Source organism: Dermacentor variabilis, unplaced genomic scaffold (genome assembly GCF_050947875.1).
Source record: "Dermacentor variabilis isolate Ectoservices unplaced genomic scaffold, ASM5094787v1 scaffold_13, whole genome shotgun sequence".
Classification (NCBI taxonomy): domain Eukaryota; kingdom Metazoa; phylum Arthropoda; class Arachnida; order Ixodida; family Ixodidae; genus Dermacentor; species Dermacentor variabilis.
In genome coordinates this window covers 14,532,491-14,546,124 of record NW_027460291.1, presented here as the reverse complement: position 1 = coordinate 14,546,124, position 13,634 = coordinate 14,532,491, and the positions used below count along the sequence as shown (strand labels likewise).

General features: G+C 46.4%; 1 protein-coding gene across 1 annotated transcript in view; it reads left to right on the top strand.

The window, feature by feature from the left end:
* LOC142566588 (uncharacterized) overlaps positions 1–13,634 on the top strand; it is a 610,758-nt gene that overhangs the window by 160,658 nt on the left and 436,466 nt on the right. The gene's annotated exons all lie outside the window — the stretch shown is intronic.

The following is a 13,634-nucleotide window of genomic DNA, read 5'->3' as shown; positions in this document are numbered from 1 at the left end:
AAAATTTTCCCACATTTATCACTGTTATTGCTTTATAGCATGCCGCAAGACGCGCAAACTAAATTTGAAATTTGTGGAATTTTGACGCATAACAACGTACCACAAGTGACAATATTTACCAATATGCTCTATAGGGGATTTTTTACGCGGCAATTGTAAAGCTTCTGTCACCCTCCATGCTACAAATTTAGTCAAGGCAAATCAGCACAAACAGATCGTGGAGCCGAAGTGTCAACGTGCACGCGCAACGGAGCATACAGCTTTGACACATAGCGACTTCTGTAGTCCACCTCAGGCAAGAAGACCTGTCGGTAGGGTACATGCCCCGATGTTCCGTGCATAGAGGAGGGGCATTGGCTAGGCGAGGTACGTTTCTATTACGCAACATGTATGCGCCATGATTCTCTAGACAGCGTATATTTAATTTAAATTAGTACATCTCACTGTGTTGTGGATGTGTTTACTTCTGCTTTAATAAGAACATGTCATATCACGTTAAAGCTGATGGTTTCAGTTTTCAGCACTTTTTCTTTTCATAGAACCAAATGTAATAGATATACTGATATAATGGTTAGATATGCTGATCTCAGGCTATATTTCAGTACGTGGTTATCTTTGCTACGTCGGCTCTTGTCTTTACTGCGATAGCAGTTATATGGACACTCCAGGCACATTTCTGCCGTCGCCGTCACCGTGAGGTTCCGTGTAAAGTCCGACAATATCGTCGCCGCGCGCTGTATGTTGTATATGCGAACAAAAGCGTGCGAGGGTGAGCCGGCGAGTGCGGGTGATTTTTGCGTGTGCCAGCAAGGAAGGCGGGCTGGAAGCGTGCCGTCTTGTGTCGCGCGTGAGGCATGGGGGTGAGGCGAGGGACGGGGCTCTCTTCTACAGCGGCTGCTGCTTACGGCGCGGCCTTGCGGGCGCCGTACCTTGAAAGCAATCTGCGACGTGGCCAAAGTGCGCGTCCGCGCGGGCCTCAACTTAAAAGCCAACTCCGATGTTTGCAGAGTGCGTCTACTGCCTGTAGCTTCGTACGCGCTGTGCTTTAGATATTTCGTTCGCTTAGAAGCGAGAGATGCACAAAGGTCAATTCGATCGCTGCTGCTGCCATGATTCGTCACTTGAGTATTTTGACAGCGAGCTACCACGCTCATCCAGCGTGATGCGTTCATGCTTACCTGTGCGCGCGTGATATCGTGCTTGTTAATTTAGTTGAAACACCTTGGCGGCCTAGTTGGTTTTACTTGAGTATAGAATGTGTAAGAGCGACTGAACGAGGACGTAGAAAGAAACAGACACACAGAGACAGCGCTCTCTCTCTCTCTGTGTGTTTCTTCCTACGTCCTCGTTCAGTCACGCTTACATATACTCTTATTGTTATCTTAGTTAGTAAACGAGTCTTTACAAGGTAATGGGGCCGCTAAAACTACTATCCTTACTTCGAACAGCTATCCACTAATTTGCTATCACTATCGGTGCTTCGCGTTTCAGGCAGAACTGGGATTTTCTTTTTCACAAGTTTAACTGGAGCAGCCCACGGGCTGGAAGATTCCCGGATTGCTCCTTTCTGTCCCCTTTTGCCAACTTGCTCATCTATAATCTTGCGCTCGGACGGTGATACTCCATAGAGGACTTGTTGAACACGCTGCGCCGACCACGTGTTAATTCTGTGCTTGGTTCGAGACGCAGGAATGAACGGCGCGTTATCCTCCTGGGCAAAGTTGAAGATGCTGAAGTGCTTAGTTGGAACGTTCTCTAACGTAAGGCGCTCGTACGTGCTGGTGGGCTTGCTGATCATAGGAAGAACCTTTGAATCTTCTAAACAAGCGGCAACTCGTTTATGTCGAACATTTGCGAGCACGGCGACTGGTGCCGAGTTGTGCTTCTTGAAGAAACCAAGCTTCGTGCAAGGTGGTACCACTGCGTTTTCGCCTGAACGGTTAACAATCCACAATTTTCAGCGCCGCTGATCCACAGACGCAAGAAATTGTGGTATAAAAATATTTCCCTTCAAGCACGTCAAATACGCAGCCTCTATTGTGGCGTCAAAGGCCTGATGATTGCTTATGGTACAGACACCCGGAACATACAAAGCTGAGGAAGCAGACACGAGTGTGTGCTCGCAGGGATGAACTGCACCGCTCTTTTTTGGAGCATCCTGCCTGAGCTCGTAAGAAATGTCGACACTTGCAAACATCTCTCTTGTTCAGCATACAACCGGGACAGCGCGCATTTGTAGGAAATCAATACATATTGTAACATCACGTGAGGAACGGCGGGGAATTGTAAATTCAGTCATCAAATCTTGACCACCCAGTGGCACTTGCACACGGCAAATACCAACAGGCTGCAATGAATCCCCACTCAGGCCGCAAAATGTTACCGCATGGTTCCATTGAAATACCACTTTGCGTTCTGATCAAGTAAGGCTCACCACAGAAACGACAGTACTAGTGTCCACTAAGGCTAATGTAGACAAACCATCAACAAGGACTTACACTTTGTTCTTCTACATAAACACACGCTGAGGCATATCTTTCAGCAGCGAATCTCCAGTAATCACACCTCCATTGGCTGCGTTCTCTAGTTTTCCGCCGGTGGTGACCTTGAACGACGCTCTGGGGTAGGAGATTGGTGCAATCGAGAAACCGGAGGTGGTATCACGCTAGGGTTGAAAGCGGGGGAACAGCCCCGGAAGTTTCCGAGCCAAAAGTGGCTGCTAGGAGGCGATCGAAACGCTGAAAGCCATGGGGTCGCTGGGGCTGCAAGCAGATCTTACGGAGTCCTTTCGTGATGAGGACAAAACGTGATATATGTCCAAGAACGCTGAAGATTTAGCACGTTGGAAGTGGACGGCTTGCGGGCTAGCCGTCAGAACAGTCAGGGACTCCAGCATGCTTAGAACGAGTGACTGGATCGTATCGCGGAGCATTGCCACTCGTCAGGCGTCCAGAGGAAGGGGCGCAACGAGAGAGAGGTTCAAATGGGGTATGCGAAGAGTAGTTGCTTCACGATGCCTTTGTGTGCCGGTACTCGGATAACTCCATGACGTTGACCGACTGATTGCACACATTAGAAGGTGGAGGAGTAACCGGGGCTTGCGAAAAGAAGGCGTCTGGGACATCAGGCAGGCGACGTGCCGTCTCGTGTCTTTAAAGGTCTTCGTGGGCGGTCCGTCCTATGGTGCACCCAAGGTAAAATGAACAGTTCATGTCGATATTGGCCACAGTGGTAACACTGGCCAATCGGCCAAGCTTTAGCCTTTTTTGCTAGCATCTTCAGTACTTTGTACGGTAGTGCTTCATGACGTCAGACGCTGAAGCGAGACGGTCCTTGCCCATCAGGAAATTCACACATCCGCTGCTGTGCCCTGAAGGAGGTACTTGACTTTGTCTTCCTCGGACATTATTGCGTTAGCTCGCATGCACAACTTCAAAATCTCGATGCAGGTAGTGCAAGTCCCACCTGCTAGCTGTGCTCTCTGTGCCATGGTGTATCCTGCGCGTTTATTTTGTGTGTCTGAATCGCCGAAGCGTTTCTTTAGCTCAACGACGAAATGCTCGCATGTCTCTAATATTCCGTCATAATTTTCAAACAACATCAGGGCAGCGTCAATGGGCCTTTTCGATTATGCAGTCTCAGACTGCCCGCAAACTGTTTGTGGCTTCCGGTCTGACTAGCCCTTGACAGGAGATCGTGTTACCATCTCTTCACCCAGCTGTGAGGGACTGTCTGAGGTTTCGTTCGAAAGCACCCAGGCCGGAAATCACTCTCCTGGCTGCTGTCGTCTGGTCTTAGTTACTCATAGATAATGCCATACCAGACGAATTCATTACCGTAGCCTCCGAAATAATGATGCAGTCTCAGAAACCATGCCGGAGGCACAACCATCAAGCTTGCATAGTGGAATCGCAGCGTGAGCGCGTAGAACGTGTTCGCAAAGCGCAATTTATGTCGCGCTCTGGTTGGTCGTACCTCTTAACCGCTATAATTAAGCTACATCATTGCCTGCGAAATTAACGCGAAAGTCACACACAGACATAAGCGAGATCGTGGTCCTGCCACGTTGCTGTTCCCGCAGAAAGCCCCTGCGGATATCTTCAAAGCCCATGAGACCGTCTACTAAAGGCCCGGCGCCTATCTAGGACAGTGCCATGCACCATGCACCGTCTACAAATCCTGCATGTCAAAAAGCAAACGCTCGAATTTGGCAAGATATGGAATCAGCATATGTCAACAATAGCAATTGGGGATGCACCGATTATGTACCACGCCTGCTACCGGCGTGAAATAGCCACTTGTATAATTACATGCTTCCTCGTACACCAGTTTCACTGCCCCGAAAAGCGAAATCTTCCTGTTTAATAACCACATAGTAAGGGGCATGACAAAGTTCTGGAAACACACCTTGAAAAGCAAGCATGAGCGCTTCATCGCTGTGCTTTTCTGTTAAAAATACGAAGACTGAATCCGCCGCAATTAGACCGCGCGTGAAATCTCGCCTGATGGGAGGCAAACCGCCAAAGCGGTACCTGGGTGCACAATATTTGCCGTCTGGAACGCACAAAGTCCGCAGAAGCACGCGGTACCTTTCACAAGATGGCGTCAAAAGCCGCACGCATCTTTTTAAGGCAGCCGTCGTTTGCTAGCTGCTTGTGCTTGGGCAAGCAAACATCTGCTGACTGCACCAAGGGTCGGCGGACAGTCTGCGACTTCCAGTCCATGGAAAACGAACGCGATTCTGGCAGCTCTCGGACTGGGGGAGGAGCTTCCGAAGCTGTTAGATAAAATTGAATGCGGGACAGCACTCCCGAGCAGTCCGGGACTTTCAGCGACTGATAATCAAAGATGACCGGTGAGTGCAAAGGTAACGTTGGTTAGTTGATCAGTAGTGTCCCAGTCGCTGCACTTGCTTACTCGTTGGTAATGCCTAAACTGCTCGCCCACATCTTCACCTGCTTTCCCGGCGAAAACACGAGGGTCTCGTTAGTAGCGTCACGTAGCTGCAGGCAGCGATTCCGGCAAAGAATAAATGGTTTCGTGTATGTCGCTACTTCAGTTACCCCACAACTACCACCAAAACAGTTACGTCGCGAAAGAAACGGGGTTCATTAGAAAGGATTCGAGGTGAGCGTCAGAATGGACAAAACGTCTTTATCCTCCCTATCGTGCCCTCCGCCCGCACTTCTGTCGCTAATGAGGTTACATTTACCGTAATAATATATATTGGCGCCCTCCACCCGGATATCGACCTATAATTGAATTCATTTCACGCCATCCTTATAATGGGGAGCTCGTAATGGAACAGATTACTCGGGACCTTCACGCACGCTAAGTTACTTCTAGCGTGCTCCACGAGAAATAAAAAACTCGCACACCAGATGTATGTTTCCTCTTTACATGAGTGTTTTCACACGTGAGTGTATTCACAGGTGTTTTTCATTATCGGGTGACCACTTTTCACCGCCTAACAAATGTTATAGCACAGAGCAGGACGCGCCTGCATGTATCGGAAGTTTATCGAAAGTTATCGGTGGTTCTTTCAGCTGTCTGTTGTCGCCGAACCTTGTGTAATCGCATTTCACCACGCGACGCGAATGGTGTTGAACTCTCTGGAAGACACACGGGCGTCAGCGATCACTCTGAAACCTTCGATGACTGATGTACCAAAGACGACGCGCTTGATCCGCAGATCAGTTTCGACAATCACTGAATGTGCTTGCCGCTATTGTTGTGCTTTAAGTGTTGCCTGTTTTGGTTGGCACAGGTTCGCTCAATAAAAGTCAGTTTCGTCTTTCACAGTATTGCTACTGTGTTCTTTAGCGTCACTACTACGTGACATTATGATGCCGCTGTATGGCATGCCTTTCAAGAGTAACTTGTTAACACACTAGAAGTAGTACAAAACTCTGCCACATGGTTTATCCCTACTGCATATGACCCAAGATCTAGTGTAACCGTACTGAAGCGCATACATGAACTACCATCTCTTGATTCTCGTCACGCAACAAGCAGCCTCTCGCACTCCATCTACTACAATCCGCATTCATGATGATCATCAAATTCCGTGAAGCCACCGTATTCAAACCACCGTCCATATTATATTTCTGTTTTAATCATACTCCCCCGATAGCCCACAGTCGTGAACGCCACGTCAGCGATGGCCGATAATTTTTTTTTCAAAATGCAATAACCCTATGGAGCGCCATTCTCGATAGCACAGCCTCGCGTACAGAACATTCCTGTTTCAGGCAAAACTGTCCGCCATCATCTCAGAAAATAAGAGTTTTGCTGTAACTTATGAAATCATCAATATTGCTTGCTGTTGGCATGTTAGAATATTCTTGTCCTGGATTATTGTTCTTCCTATGGGAAGAAATTCTACCACTGCCTTATTACCCTACCCGTCTTAGCATCCTGTTTTTCAATATTATTTCACTGCTTAATTGTTTCAGTACATACTCAACTAAATGGTATCGATGTATCCCGACCTATTTCTCTTGTGTTATGGGCGCTTTCTTTCCTACATGTCTTACAGCACTGTTTGAGTCCCCGCCTTATGTAATGTATTCGGGTCCCTTTAACGCTACAATAAATTAAATAAAATGAAACTCCTGCTTCATTGCGCGATGGTTGCTTGAATAATGGCTTGCGATGCACTATTGTTTTCGCACTGTCGTCGCTGATGGCTGCACCAAGAGGTATTCACATACTTTTTCACTGAATGACACTGCCCAGAGCAGCGCCTGCGGCGACTAGTGAGTCTAACAAAGGCGCCGTGCAACGACTTCTACGAGTTCGTGTGTGGCCGCATGGAGCGCGAGCTGAAGGCATCTGCGTCCTGGTCACCTGTCGCTCAACGAACCCTGGTGGCTGACAGCCTGGAACGCCGCATGCTACTTTTTCTCCAGGGTAATCCTCAAATAAACAAATAATACGTGGTGCGCGAAACAATTCCGACAATAAAACCACGCAAACCTATTTTAACTTGAGTTGTACGGAACTTTAGAAATATCTAGGTTGCGCTACGATAGCACAACAGAAAGTGCACAGAAGTAGTTAGGATTTACCGAGGTCTGAAACAACGATTCCTTCTGTCTCCATTCATATTTATTTTTTTGTCTTTGGGGTGCAGTAAGACGACAGAAAAACAGTGAATTAGGTTTTATCTTTCATCCGTAACAGGAAAATGGTGCAAGCGAGTGCTCCTAGGTTGATGTATGCAATGACATTGGGCGATTAGCGGACAATGCAACGGATTTACAGACACATGCAATTCCGCCTGGCAATGAATCAACATATTAGGCCTCAATATTAGCACAGAGAAACCGAAACTTGCCACCTTTATTAAAGAGACGAGTTACGACATTCTAGCACTTCAAAAGAAGTAATCACCATAACTATGTAATATAAATACCTAGGTGTATGCACAAACAAAATAAGAACCTTGTCAAACATTCATCAAAGTATTCTGATGATGAGGAGGAACTGAATTGCAGCTATTGTAAAACACAGATCACTTTGTGGACACAATTATTATTAGGAAATCTGAGGAATTGAGCAAGGAGTAATCGTGCCAGCATTGATCGCAAATGCCACTCTGACTCTGCAGTTAGAGATCTTACAAGGGTTGGAAGCTTACCAACGGTCAATGGACCGACTACAATGGCGGGCCCACAATAAAACCACATGTGAGGCAGGACAAGGCGACGTGGGTTGTGCCTCTTATGAAGCCAGGGAGTCATATAAAAAACCTGTTTTCAAGAAATTGTAAGGAATATAGATGAAAAGAAATGGGTAGCTAAAGTTCACAAATATCTGTACCTCAGAATCGTGGATGCAAAATAGAGGAAAAAGTCAAGGAAGTTCGCAAGTTGGCAGCCAAGTAGAGGATGACTGAAGGTGTAAGTAAATAAGCAGGATACATCACCAAGAAAGCGAGAGAAGCAGAGATGGTGCAAAGGCGGGAAACAAAAATTACATGGAGATTCACAAGTATGGCAAGAAAGACATCACCAGAGCAAATCCGTACAATAATATAAATGTGAGTTCCTTGCCATTTGAGGCCACAGCTAGCTGCCTGATGAAGAAAACAGACTGAAGCAAATATTCCGAACTGGAATAATCATGTGTCCGCTCCAGAAAAATCTAGAGACAGCTCAGCACATCCTAACTAAACGCGAAGAAGTGAGCGCTGGGATTCCAAATGAATAGAAGCATAAACAGTTTAGCGGGTCATATGAGCCAAAGGCGTTTAGAGTATTTGGAGGAAGGGCCATCACGAAAGAGATAAATAAAACTGCGGTAGTTACAGCCATAAGCATACCTTTTCAATACAGAGGTGGATGCTTTAATGCAGATGGGAAGGAATAAAGAGAAATAAGAAAAATTCTGAACTGCAATAGATGCGCATTTCGGGAGAGGTTGCTCTTGGGCTTGTTGTTACATTATACTGAGAATCCACCTGAGAATTTATGTCCCTTTTCTTCCATTTCACGCGATGTTTTTTTCTTCAGGTTTGTATTAAACATAATCATTTCAAGGAAGGCTAATTGACAATCCGCAACCGCACCGGTTATGAGCGCACGCCAATAGAAATCACCCTGGTCTTGAAAATTCATTACTTGGTGATTATCCATACAGAGAAAAATGCTTGACAACTCATTTATAAAAAAATTGTGCTGAAACCATGGATGATAACTGTCAACGTAAATAAACAGCCGAACCCATCCTGAAAGCGATTCGATTTATTAAAATGGCTTTTGTGTACCTCCTATAATTTACAAACGTCAATAAGTGCTCGTGTACGCAATACACACTTCGAGTTTCCCATTAGATAGCTATAAAGCTCTAATGTAATATTTCCCTAAGTAAATGCTTCAATAGTCGTGGGATTGGACGGATGTCTTCTAGCACAGCCGATTTAATGAGCACAATGATTTCACCATTAGGCCACGATCATGCGAATGCTTTGACCATAACAAAGTAGGTTTTTGAAGCATCTAGCGCGTGCGTCATGTGTCAGTTTCTGAAATCCTTCCCTCTTGACAGTTAGCGCTTTAGACAATGTCTTAGACAGCAATGCCTTCGATATCGGCCCATGAAAAGTTTGATACAAGAAAAAAGAACTGGCCTCATAAGTCAAAGAAAGCTATTCGCTATAAAAACTAGTCGCTTTGTTATTCATTCAGCAAGATGTCATTTAGAGAAGAACCTTGGACTAGCTTTTTCTTGTGCCATCCTGGTAGTACTTAGAATTTTTATGAGCGCTACGATGCGCCTAATAAACTCGGGAAGAATTTACTAAACTGAGCTGTTCGTACACAATTACTGAGCCAAAAAGTTCTTACGCTGAGATAAGGTTACAGCGCATTTAACTTGCCGCACCGCAAGAGGGTGAGGAAGAAGCAGAGCTCGAAATAAACGACAAGAAAGAAAGGCGGTCTACTGGTAGCTTGACGACACACTATGCATACGTAGTTGAGGCTATATTCTTATGACAAATCACTGGATACCCCTATTCGACAGCTCCTTTTCCGGACGTCTACTACAGAAGCAGGGTTTCCGTACTGGCTAGTTGGTATTCTATTGCAAACACCACAGTGCACACATTGATACTACAGCGCAGACAAGTGCAACCGCACTCGCCCGTTCACCGCAGCGCCGTCAAAAGGATTGCAGTGGAAGTGTAACCCATTATTCTCATATTTCTGCCAGATACATGATGATGACACATGGTGACATATTTGGCACAGAAAGACGCGCTCAGGCTGAGTACTTGGCTGCCAAGTCTGACAGGCTGACCCTGCCTGTAAACATCACGACCGCCACAACCACCGTATTACAAAGCGACTGAATGTCTTTATTTCGATACCAATTGCGGCAATAAAAAATGCTTCATAACATATAGTTCATATGACATCAAGGCAAGGGACCAAGCACATACGTTCACCGGCATGGTATGTGATCACGGTGCGCACGCCCAGGCTATATATCAGCCCCATTGGCAGCTGCTGCCGTATAATATGCTGGTCGACGATGTCGGAGACCGCCAACCGACGCTTAAACGCGCGCTCCCTTCTCATAGGATCACTGTCGAGTGCCCAAACAGTTATTACAGCAGCCGTAAAAAAGAAATACAGAAAGATGCTGTGGCTACCCAAACTCTGAATTTATAAACAGGAAACTTCACTACGTAATATCCACATCTGCAAGTATCGCTGCACATCATACTTTTCATCGTATTGGCGTTCATCGCTTGTTATAGGCTTCTGAGATGATAAAACACGAAGATGCCTCGTACTAGGTCAGGAGTTTATTTTGGGGGGTTTAGGTGGCCCCATTCCGACAGAGGCAAAATGCACAACGGCGCGTGTGCACCAATTTCGGAGACCAGTAATAAATCAAATGTTAGTGATGTCAGGGCCTATCTACGCTTTCTGTAATAGCCCAAGTGTCACCTCATAGAAGTCAAGGCTAATCTGTCAACATAACCACCATGGTCAGCGTCAAAGCTGCCATAAATTTACCAGTTTCATAGTAACGCACGCTCAATTGCACGCCAGAATACGGCACAGCACCGTACATGAACCCCATAGGGTTCAACATTCTGGCTAGTTTCGCGTCAAATGTCCAAGTCGTCGCTCTTGTGGCACTGACGTAGTTTGTTCAGAGCAGCCACTGCACATATAGTACGATGCGAAGGTGGGCTGGTGTTATTCAAGCAGCTCTCGACGTCGTTATGTAAGCATGCGAATACTGCTTCGCAGAAGGAAGCGAACTCCGGCTCAAAAGCAACAGTCCGTGAAAAGTCCACACGAAGTTCGGATGCTGTCAGAAGTCATCTGCGTACTTTTAGCTTACTTGCAGGGAGAAGGCCTCTCACAGCATTCTAAAATTACCCTGACCTGAGCTAGCTGGTTGCAAGTTATGCCTGCAATGCAAATTTCCTGATTTCATTATCTGAACAGATTTTCCCCCGTCCTCGACAGCGTTTCTTTCCTCATAGTACCCGCTCGGTTTGTCTAATGGATCGCCGATTATTTGCCTTAAGAATTACACGGCCTGCCCAGCTCATATTTATCCTCGTAATTTGAACTACCACTATACCACTCTCTTCCTCTCTGTTAGCGTTAGGCCTGACACTTTTGTTCCATCGCTTGTTTGAGCAGTCCTTGGCTCATTATCAAGCATCATTGTTGACCCCCAGGATTCTGCACCATATAATAATACTTGAAGAATGGAATGATTGTACACTTTCCAACTGCAGCGATGAGCTGCCGGTCACAATTTTGTAATGTCGGCCGTATGCTGTCTGACCCATTCTGATTTTGTAAATTTCCGTCTCATGATCAGGGAGGGTTCCCTGTGAGTATTTAACCTAGATTATCTAGCTCTAGTGGCTGACTCCTGATCATGAATTCTCGTTCGCTTGACAGGTCATGCAACATTGCCCTTGCCTTCTGCATATTGCTAAGGAACAGCCGCCACAGTGAGGCTGCACTAAAGAGGAAGAAGACGACGTGGGTCCGCTTGATGTAGCGTCGCCATTTTGGCCTTACGTTAGCGCAAGTTCTGCCTCAGGGGATTTCATTGGCTATAATTAGAGCTTTGCAGGATGATGAGATCGAGCCATTCACAGTGGAAGATCGTCACAGCTCAGCCCACACTGTGACGTCATCGCACGGTACTGACGTCGACATTGAGAAGATGGTTTCCTATGACCTTACACCTGTTCAAGCTGAAGCCCTTTGCCGTGTTCTTGGCGACTATCGCGACATTTTTGACTTTGACAATCGACCCTTAGGTCAAACGTCCGTCCTGACTCATCGCATAAACACTGGCGATGCGAACCCTATTCACCGACGTCCATATCGTGTTTCTGCGTCCGAACGAGCTGTTATCCAACAGGAAGTCAAAAAGATGCTTGCGAAGGACATCATCGAGCCTTTCTGTAGTCGCTGGGCTTCTCGCGTCGTACTTGTGAAAAGGAAGGATGGAACGTGGAGTTTTTGTGTAGATTATCGTCTCATGAACAAAATCACAAAAAAGGACGTGTACCCTTTGCCACGTATTGATGACGCTCTAGACTGCTTGTACGGTGCCACCTATTTTTTTTTCTATCGACTTACCGTCCGGCTACTGGCAGATATCCGTCGAAAACATGGACTGAGCGAAGACTGCATTTATAACCCCTGACGGCCTTTATCAGTTTAAGGTGATGCCGTTCGGTCTCTGTAACGCGCCCGCCACATTCGAACGAATGATGGACTCTTTGCTTCAGGGGTTCAAGTGGTGCACCTGTTTGTGCTATCTGGACGACGTCATCGTTTATTCGCCCACATTTGACACGCATCTAGACCGTCTTTCAGCGATTCTTGACGTGTTTCACCGCGCCGGTCTCCAGTTGAACTCGTCAAAATGTCACTTCGCTCGCCGCCGAATCACCGTCCTTGGACACCTCGTGGGCGCCAGAGGCGTGCGACCTGATCCGGACCTAATTCTCGCTGTTACGAACTTTCCTGTTCAGAAGTCTACCAAAAAAGAAAGCACGGTGCAATGCTTGAGGGTGCCTCAAAATGTAATACGTCCGGGTCGGAAAGGAACCCCGAAGTTAGGGCAGAGCAGCAAAAGAAATTGGATGCGACGAAACCCTTTCTTTGCAGCAACTGCCAAATACCAGGGCACATTACTGCGCAGTATGACAAGACAAACGTTGTCTTTTATCGGTCGATTGCAATGACGAGAGCACGAAGCTGCTGGAACCGTGCAAGCGTTACCTTGAGGCAAAAGGGAAACCATATCGCACATTGTGTGACTCCGCGGCCACTATGAACGTGGTTCACAGCTCTTATGTTCAACCTGAGATGTTCACGGCTGAATCTGCCTGGATTAAGCAAGCTGTAGAGGTTCGCAGTTCATGATTTCAGAAACGAAATAAGAGAATTGAAAACCGAGCAAAGAAACATGGCGAAAATTATGGACTATTCTCATGACACAATCGCGGACTTCAAGAAAAAACTGGACGAAGCTTCCGCAAAAAAAAAAAAAATGTTCAGCTCGAAACTGTAAATGCTGCCCTGCGCCAAGAAAACGCGACCCTAAAAACTCTTTGAATGATCTAGAGCATTGAGTAACTAGCAGTGATCAATACTCTAGGAATGTGAATTTGGAGCTAGAGGGTGTCATTAAGAAGGAAAACGAACCTGTTGATGACTTGCTGTGCAAACTCGGTGCAGCCATAGGTGAGCCGATTGCTAGAGGTGACATGGAAGCATGTCACCACGTGCCAAGTAGAATAGAGAACGAAAGCCACATTTTTGTTCAGTTCACAGCGCGATAATGTACTGAAAAAAGTAAAAAAGGCACGCCTTACTGATTCGGACTGCATAACAGCTCAACACCTTTTTTGCCACCTGTGTACGTCAATGGGCATGTTTGCCCGACGCAGAAACGGCTGCTGGCACTTGTGGGGAAAAAGAAATGTGAAATGCAATGGAAATCAGTTTGGTCCTTTAACGGAAAGATATATGCTAGACAGTCCGACGCAACACCTGTTGTGCACATACCAAGCCAGCGCGACATCGATAAGATTTTTATAAGGCAGGGCGGCTGTTGAGTTAGAGTACTGTGCT